Here is a 9,401-nt window from a genome sequence, read left to right on the forward strand (position 1 = left end):
CAGGTTATATTAAAATCTCATGTTGTTCACTATGGCATAACAACTATTATTTTATTAGTGTCTGGCCATACAGATAGCAGAAAAATAAAATAAGTACCAGTTAAATTTGTCAAATTATTAGCTCACTCATTTTGCTTGTCTAAGTAAAAAATTTGGAAACAATGAAAACATGTGAAATCTAGATAAACGTGAGGTAATGTGTAAAAAATCAGATTAGTGTTGTTAAATTCTATAGTAATTATTAAGAAAATATAAAATCCACTGATATAGAATCAGTCTCGGCATATACAGGACATTTAAAAACATAAATATTTATTTGTATTATTCATTGAAATTGCATATAAGGTATGCTCAAAATTATGGTTTTGAACATATTTTATACTTATTTATTTATAACTAAAACATATTGTCACTCTTGGTGTTTGTGTCTAGAATTATCCATAAGTCCATGTATTCTGTGCTATAGTCAGAACTTTGATCTTCTCATTATCACTTTCAGAATATTAATTGAGAAATGTATTTGTTATAACCACAGGACCTATTAAAATTTTCTTAAAACAAGAATATAATCACATTTCTTTTTAGAAAATGACAGCATTTACCTTCTCTTTATTAAAAATTCATCTCTTTACCAATATTTAACTAGACTTGACTTTTTGTGTCCTCTGTTGCCATAGATTTTTGGGGTCAGGAAGTCTCATACCAGCTGACAATAAATAATTACCTAACGTTGCAGTGGTATTTTTTCAATTTATGCATTCCATAATGTTGGGATCTAAATTTCTGCCATCTGAAATATGTCTGCATTAGAAATGGATTGCCTCAATTTTATATTAGTAGTCCAAATGCCCAATATTCTATTTCTAGGCTCCTGTCCAAGGCAAATGAGGACATCACTCTACACAAAGACATGTGTGTGGTTGTTAATAACAGTTATACATAAAATAGATGAAAATTGTAAACAACCCACATGGCCACCAATAGTTGAATGAGTAAACAAATTGTGACACAGTCATGAAATTGAATTAAATACTATACAGCAATACAAGTAATGAACTACTAAATTTACCTAAACTGTATGGATGCATCTGAAGATAGCGAAAAGTCACACACCAAGATTGAATTATCCCATTCCATTTCTAGACTGTTAATGTAAATTTTATGAAACTAAAATGTAAATTTTATGAAACTCTGTTTAAGACAAATTTATTCCTAGTTAATAGAAATAGGTCAGTTGTTTCCTATGTTCTGGTTGTGGCAGCATGAGGCACAAGGGAAACTTTCATGGTGAGGGAAATGTTCAATATCTTGAAAGTGTTGGTGGCTACATGGATGTACAAATTTGTTAAAAATATCAAAATGTATGCTTAAAGTGAGTGCCTTTTATTTATTTAAGTTTTACTTCAATAATGTGATTTTAAAACATAAGATGATTCTTTTTTAAATGATTCTCCCAATTATTAGTTGTTAGCATTTTATAATTTTCCTCTAATTTTCTGTCAGTTCTTCACATTGTGAGTGATTCATTTTCTCTTTATAATACATTTTTACTATTAAATTCAGTTTTGTATTTCATTGACAGTAATTTTTTTTGTTTTGTTTTTTTAAAGATTTTATTTTTTTATTTGACAGAGAGAGAGAGAGACAGTAGAGTGGGAACACAATCAGGGGAGAGGGTCAGAGGGAGAAGCAGGCTTCCCGACGAGCAGGGAGCCCGACGTGGGACTCGATCCCAGGACCCTGGGATCATGACCTGAGCCGAAGGCAGATGCTTAACGACTGAGCCACCCAGGCGCCCCTTGACAGTAATTTTTTGGATTGAATTCTAAGTGTTAAGAGTTTCACCAATTTTTTTAACCACATTTCTTCCTTTATTCATTAAGATATAATTGACACACACAACCATATATTTCTCAACCTCACAATCTTAATTTATTTGTTGGTTGGTTAAAAACAATCCAATATCAGCTTTCAAGAAAGCAATAATAATAATAATAAATAATAACAATAAGAACTAACATTTTTATTTTATTTATTTTAAGTATAATTGAAATACAATATTACATTAATTTTAGGTCTACAGTGTAGTGATTTGACAAGTTTACACATTATGCTACGTTCACAAGTATAGCCACCATCTGTCCCATTATATTGCTATTACAGTACCATTGACTGTATTCCTTATGCTCTGCTTTTTATTCTTGTGATTTGCTCATTCCATAACAGGAGATCTATATCTCACTCCTCCCTTCACCCATTATGCCCTACCCCCCTCCCCTCTAGCAACCATCAGTTCTCTGAATTTATAGTTCTGATTCTGCTTTTATTTATTAATTTTTTAGATTCTATTTATGAGTGGAATCATATGGCATTTGTCTTCCGCAGTCTGACTCATTTCACTGAGCATAATACCTTCTAGGTTCATCCATGTTGTCGAAATGGCAGTATCTCATCCACTTTTATGACTGCATAATATTCCATGGTGTGTTTGTGTGTGTGTGTGTACATCACCTTTTCCTTACCCATTAATATACTGAAGAATACTTAGGTTGCTTCCATGTTTCCCTGTCTCAGCTATTGTAAATAATGTTGCAATAAACATAGGGGTACATATATCTCTTCAAATTAGTGTTTCCATTTTCCTTGTGTAACTACACAGTGGTAGAATTATTGGACCACATGGTATTTCTACCTTTAAATTTTTGAAGAAACTCCATTTTATTTTCCAGGGTGGCTGCACCAATTTATATTCCCACCAACAGTACACAAAAGTTCCTTTTTCTCCACATCCTCACCTAACACTTTTTTTGTGTCTTGATTTTAGCCATTCTTTAGGCATGAGTTAATATCTCATTGTTTTTTTTTAATAAAGATTTTGTTCACTTATTTATCAGTGAGAGAAAACAACAGGCAGAGGGAGAAGCAGGCTCCCCACTGAGCAAGGAGCCCAATACTGGATTCCATCCCAGGACCCTGGAATCATGACCTGAGCTGAAGGAAGACACTTAACTGACTGAGCCATTCAGGCGTCCCTCTCATTGTGGTTTTGATTTGTATTTCCCTGATGTTTAGTGATAAAGTTGAACGTCTTTCCATGTGTCTATTGGCCATCTGTATATCCTCTTTGGAGAAATGTCTGTCCAGGTCCCCTACCCATTTTGTAATAGGATTCATTGTTTTTTGGTGTTTACCTGTATGAGTTATTTATATATGTTAGATACTAATTCCTTATCAGATAAATCATTTGCAAATTTCTTCTCTCATTCAATATGTTGTCCTTTTGTTTTGTTAATTGGTTTCCTTTCCTGTGCAAAAGCTTTTGATTTTGATATCATCCCAATAGTTTATTTCTGATGTTGTTTCCTTGTCTTAGGAGACATATCTAGAAAAGTGTTACCATGGCTGATGTCGGTGAACTTGCTGCCTATATTCTCTTCTAGGATTTTCATGGTTTCAGGTCTCACATTAGGTCTTTAATCCATTTTGAGTTTATATCTTTCATCAGCGTTTTATGGTTTTCAGAGCACAGGTCTTTCACTTTGGTTAAGTTTATCCTTAGGTATTTTATCCTTTCTTGTGCAATTGTAAATGGTGCTGTTTTGTAAATTTCTTTTCTGTGATTTCGTTATTAGTGTATAGAAATGCTATCACTTTCTGGGTATTAATGTTGTATCCTGCTACTTCACTGAGTTTATTTATTACTTTTAGTAGTTTTTTGGTGGACTCTTTAGGATTTTCTATATATAGTATCATACAGCCTGCAAATAGTGACAGTTTAACATCTTCTTTACCAATATGGATGCCTCCTATTTATTTTTCTTGTCTAATTGCTGTGGGTGGGACTTCCAATACTATGTTGTATAAAAGTGGTGAGAGTGGACCTCCTTGTCTTGTAACTGACCGAGAGGGAAAGCTCTCAGTTTTTCACCATTGAGTATGATTTATCTGTGGGTCTTTCATATATGGCCTTCATTATGTTGAGGTATATTCCCTCTAACCCCATTTTGTTGAGTTTTTATCATGAATGGATGTTGAATCATGTCAAATACTTTTTCTGCATCTATTGAGATGGTCATATAACTCTTCTTTGTCTGATAGAATTCACCTGTGAATCCATCTGATCCTAGACATATTTTCTGGTAGATTTCTGATTACTTATTCAATTTTGTTATTTGTAATCAATCTATTCAGATTTTCTATTTCTTCCTGGTTTAGTTTTGGAAGATTGTATGTTTCTAGGAATGTATCCATTTCTTCTAGATTGTCCCATTTGTTGGCATGTACTTTTTTGTAGAATTATTTTATAATCCTTTGCATTTCTATGGTATCAGTTGTTACTTCTCTCTCATTTCTGATTTTTTTTTATTTACATTCTTTCTTTTTTTTTCTTGATGAGACTGGTTGAGGGTTTGTCAGTTTTGTTCATCTTTCAAAGAAGAAGTTCTTGGTTTCACTGGCTTTTTTCTATTGTTCTTTTAGTCTTTATGTCATTTATTTCTCCTTTGGTGTTTATATATCCTTTCTTCTACTCACCTTGAGCTTTGTTTGTTCTTGTTCTTTTTTCTTTAGGCACAAGCTTAGATTGTTCATTTTTTTTCCTGTTTCTTGAGTTAAGCCTTTTAGAATAGTGATCAAGTGGTTCAAATACTAGGTTTTGGAGCATATATATACGTTTTACATTGTAATAAATGGGACTATATCAAATTACCCAGGTACTATAGGAGAGGATCAATTTCCCACATCCAATCAACACTACTACTATCATACTTTTTTTTGTTTTTCATTTTTTAAGATTTATTTATTTATTTGAGAGACAGAGAATGAGTGAGAAACAGTAAAGAGAGAACAGAAGCGGCAGAAGAGACAGAGGGAGAGGGAGAAGCAGACTCCCTGCTGAGCAAGGAGACCCATGCAGGGCTGGATCCCAGGACTCTGGGATCATGACCTGAGCTGAAGGCAGATGCTTAACTGACTGAGCCACTCAGGCACCCCTGTTTTTCATTTTTAAGATGAAAACCTTTATTGACTTGTGACTTAAGTGGTTTTTGTGCTCTAGTCATTCATTTAGCTCATATGCAGGGAAATTAATAGAAGAAAAATGCAGGAACTTAAAAATGTCAGTTAGGTATGTTCATTTTGTATGTATTTGTATTTAGAATTAAAACTAGTATTTTTAAATTGAGATATAATTGACATGTAACATAATGTTAGCTTTAGATGTGCAACATTATGATTTGATATTCATATATATTGTGAAGTGATCACCACAATAAATCTAGTTAATATCTGCCACCATATATAGTTAAAATTTTTTCTTGTGATTAGCACTTTTAAGATCTACTCTCTTAGCAAATTTCAAATATACAATACAGTATTATTAACTGTAGTGACCACGGTGTATATTATATTCCCATGACTTATGTATTTTATAGCTGGAAGTTTACATTTTTTAGACCTCCTTCACTCATTTCACCCCCTTCCTGCACCTCTAGCAACCACCAGTTTCTTCTCTGTTCAGTGTTTATTGCTGTTTTGTTTTGTTTTTATACTCTTCATACAAGGAAGGTCATACAACATTTGTCTTTCTCTGCCCATCACAAATGACAAAGCCAAGTAATATTTCATTGTGTATGTGTGTGTGTGTATGTGTGTGTGTAATATCTCACATTTTATTTATCCACCCATCCATCAGTGAACACTTAGTTTGTTTTCATGTCTTGGCTACTGTAAATAATGCTGCAGTGAACATGGGGGTGCAGATATCTTTTCTAGTTTTCAACACTCAGACTTGTTTAGTTGTTTGCTTTTTTCAAAATTCTTTTAAAAGTTTTGTTCTGTTTGCATAAATGCTATAGATTTTGTATATTGCTTTCATATCTTACTATCTTGCTAAAGTTTTCAACACTATAACAATAATAAATGCTTTAGTGATATGGACAAAGTCATCAATAAGATATTTAATACTGTCCTTTGACCTCTATAAGCTGTAATTAATAGAAGGTACTACTTCCCTCAAACTAAACTTTCCAGTTTCAATGGTGTACTAATACTTCAGAAAGTCAGAAGCTAGGTAGAAGCATTTAACTGTCAGGAAAAACTTAAATAATTATATTAATAGATTGCAGGACCTGAAGGCCATCAAAGCCACAGAGAGATGTGGTTTTTCTAGGGACAAGATGGGCAGAATGCTAAATGGGTGCTGTTTATACAGCTTTAAAGAAAAAAAAAATTCCTAGGTCTGGAGAGTAGAAGTCTTACTTAAGCTGAAATGAAAAATCATGATTCTTTACCTTTTTTTCTAGATCTAATTCAGTTCATAGATCCAGGACCCACTAACTGAATAGAACTCTGGGCTACCTTAAGTAAATAGTGTATGATTATTCCCCTCACCCTTTTTTGATCAAAGGGACCTGTGGCCACATATAAATATAAGTTCATAGAAAGTTTAAGCCAGGTATTTTTGGGGCTGAAAAATAAAATATCTAAACTGACACTGATTCATGGAATTCTGGCATGACATCATGTCCTCTGCTGGACTTAATGTTTATGGAGATCAGGAGATAAAGTAACCTTGGTCTGAACTCATCTGTAATACATTTAGTACGTCCTTCATTCATGAGTTCATAATTTGGATAATGTAAGTATCAGCTGGCAGAACCCTGAAATGGGTTACCTCACTTGTGGAGGAGGAGCCATTTAGTTGGGAGACTCAAGTGTTTACCATCATTAGGCCCCACTGTTTAAAGACGTAAATATTCTGTATAGCAAAACTACTTAGTGGGACTCTTTACTTGTCTTTAAAATTGTACCAGGGTTTTGTGCCGAGATAATTATTATCATATTTGACTAAGTATTGTGTTGGGGCCACCAAAAGTTGTTTAAGAGATTGATATATCTTCTGGGAGAGAGAACTCTTTCCATGGACATATGGACTCAGTAATTAGTCATCAGAATGAAGAAGTAATTATGACTACAACATGATTTTTTCAGATTTGGCTCTGCCTCCCAAAGATTAATTGTGGATGCTAAGGAAAGAAAAGGCTGTGAATAAAAGCATTTAACTACAAATTCCTATAAGAATATGGTAAATAACACATTACTTCATTGATAAACTAGTGCCAGAAATATAATAAAATAAAGGTTGAGATTCTCTTCATTTTACTACTAAAAGACTTCAGGAAATTGAGGGCCTTAGTGCATCAGTGACCCCACCCAAAAAGCAGTCAGTGGGAAAGGTCATGGGCAAAAAATATTAATAAAGTGTGGTGTTCAGCAGAATGGGTGGTGGTCTCTACAGATGCAGGGATGTTCACAAACACCCAGCAGATGTGACAGTTCCTAGAAGGGCCTAGAGTAATGGTGGGCAATGACTATTTAGAGGTGGCAGGGATAGTGGACACCTGAAAAGTGGAAATGGTGTAAGATATTGGTTTTACTACTTTAACTACAGTTTAAAGAAAATAGAAATTTTCCTTACATAAATGTCTGATCTGTTGGGCATTTTAGTGGAACAGCCATATTGCTCTAAGTGATTATCCAAGGACTTAGTCTTTTTCTATCCCGTTGTCCTATGCATTCTTAGATAATGGAACAGAGCTTATGTTGCTATCTTGTAGGATATCTGAGGGTATTTCTGATAGTATACAAGAGAATGAAACACATTAAAAAACATCTTTTTAAGGCATTTCCTGAAAATGGCAATTACTGCTTTCCTCAAATCTCTTTGGTCGAAGACTAACCATACAACCACTTCTGGTTGCAATAGAGCCCAGCAAAATGGGATTGCTGCTACAGAAAGGAAGGCTTATAGCAGGTAGTATTCTCAACTCAGACACCAATAGATGTAGTACAAGTAGAAGAGCACAGTAATGGAGGGGTGGCAAAGTGGAACAAGAGGAGAAAACAAGGAAAGCAAATACCATGATGTTGAGTTTATTTCATGGGTATATTGAAGTCATCTAAGGATGTACTTGGCAAGATTTACAACAGGTTCTGGCAGAAGGTGAGATTGCACATTGAAAAAATAGGACAAAATCAATAAAATATGGGCTACATAAGCATTTACAAAGTATCCAGAATAGGCCAAACTTATTTGTAGAAACTTTATGTTTGAGTTTTAGATATTATAACAGGAGCATAGGCCTTCTTCTAAGCATGATATAAAGCTAGAATTAGAAATGGAGTACACAGGGGCACCTGGGTGGCTCAATCAGTTGAACACCTGACTGTTGATTTCAGGGGCAGGTCATAATCTCAGGTTCATGAGATTGAACCCCGCCTTGGGCTCAGTGCTCAGCGGGGAGTCTGCTTGAGATTCTCTCCCTCTCCCTTTGTCCCAACCCCTGCTCACTCTCTCTCTCTATCAAATAAATAAGTCTTTAAAAAAGAAGAAATGGAGTACAAAATAGTAAATTATGTTAGTGAATAATTCCAAATTTAAAATATGAACTGATCATAATACTCTAATAAAGGCATACCCTTGTTTTTCAAAATAGAATAAGATATACAGTGATAAAATTAAAATCCTGTGACTTCTATTGTAAAAAATTACTACATATTTTGAAGCATAGAGCTTTAAGCATATCTGCTCTAATAATTTATTTTTTTTCAGCTCCCTTCTTAAAATCAACTTTGCACTGATAATTTCTCAGATTGTATGAAAATGGAAAATTTCTTCTTCTAAAATTTTGTATCTACAAGTGTTCTTCATGTAATCTACTTTATTGATTTTTTATTTTCAGTAGAGAAAAATAAATGGAACAGAAATTGAAACAATATAAAATTGAAAATATTAAAAAGGCAAATAATGAAATATGTAACTTTCTATTCTGAGTTATTTCACTCTGCAACTTTTAAAAAAATAACTTCCTTTGGTTTATTTTTCTCATCATTAACATTTTCAGTAGAGTTTTCTCTTTTTAAAATGTTTTAAAGTTTATTATAACTTTATTTTTTATTAAAGCTTTGAATTTTGTAGCTGGTTTGTCAAATAATCCAAAATCTTTAGAGAGAAATAATCCATTTAAATGGAAATAAAGACTGTTTTTGCAATAGCTAAATAGTCGACTCATCTCAACCAAGATAAGAATGTCAATAAATACTGATATCATGTTGCTTTTGTATGTAAAACTTGTAAAGGGCAGGAGTAAGATCTATAGAGTTTTACTTAGTACATCATGATTGTTTTTGTTTAAATATGTATCACTTTCTTCTGTAGTAAAACCATAAGAGAACCCCTAACTAGTAGAATGATAAGAAAATTGTCTACAAAATGAATAGAAGTTTCATTCAACAGTATTTCAAACAAGTATTCATGTATGACAGTTATGCACATTTTGAGCATTATACAGTGCTCTTTCAATTTCAAATGAATCAATGATACTGGTAATAACAATAACAGG

This window comes from Callorhinus ursinus, unplaced genomic scaffold, assembly GCF_003265705.2.
Source record: "Callorhinus ursinus isolate GAN/ISIS: 27379988/994484 unplaced genomic scaffold, GSC_fseal_2.0 scaffold1, whole genome shotgun sequence".
Taxonomy (NCBI): domain Eukaryota; kingdom Metazoa; phylum Chordata; class Mammalia; order Carnivora; family Otariidae; genus Callorhinus; species Callorhinus ursinus.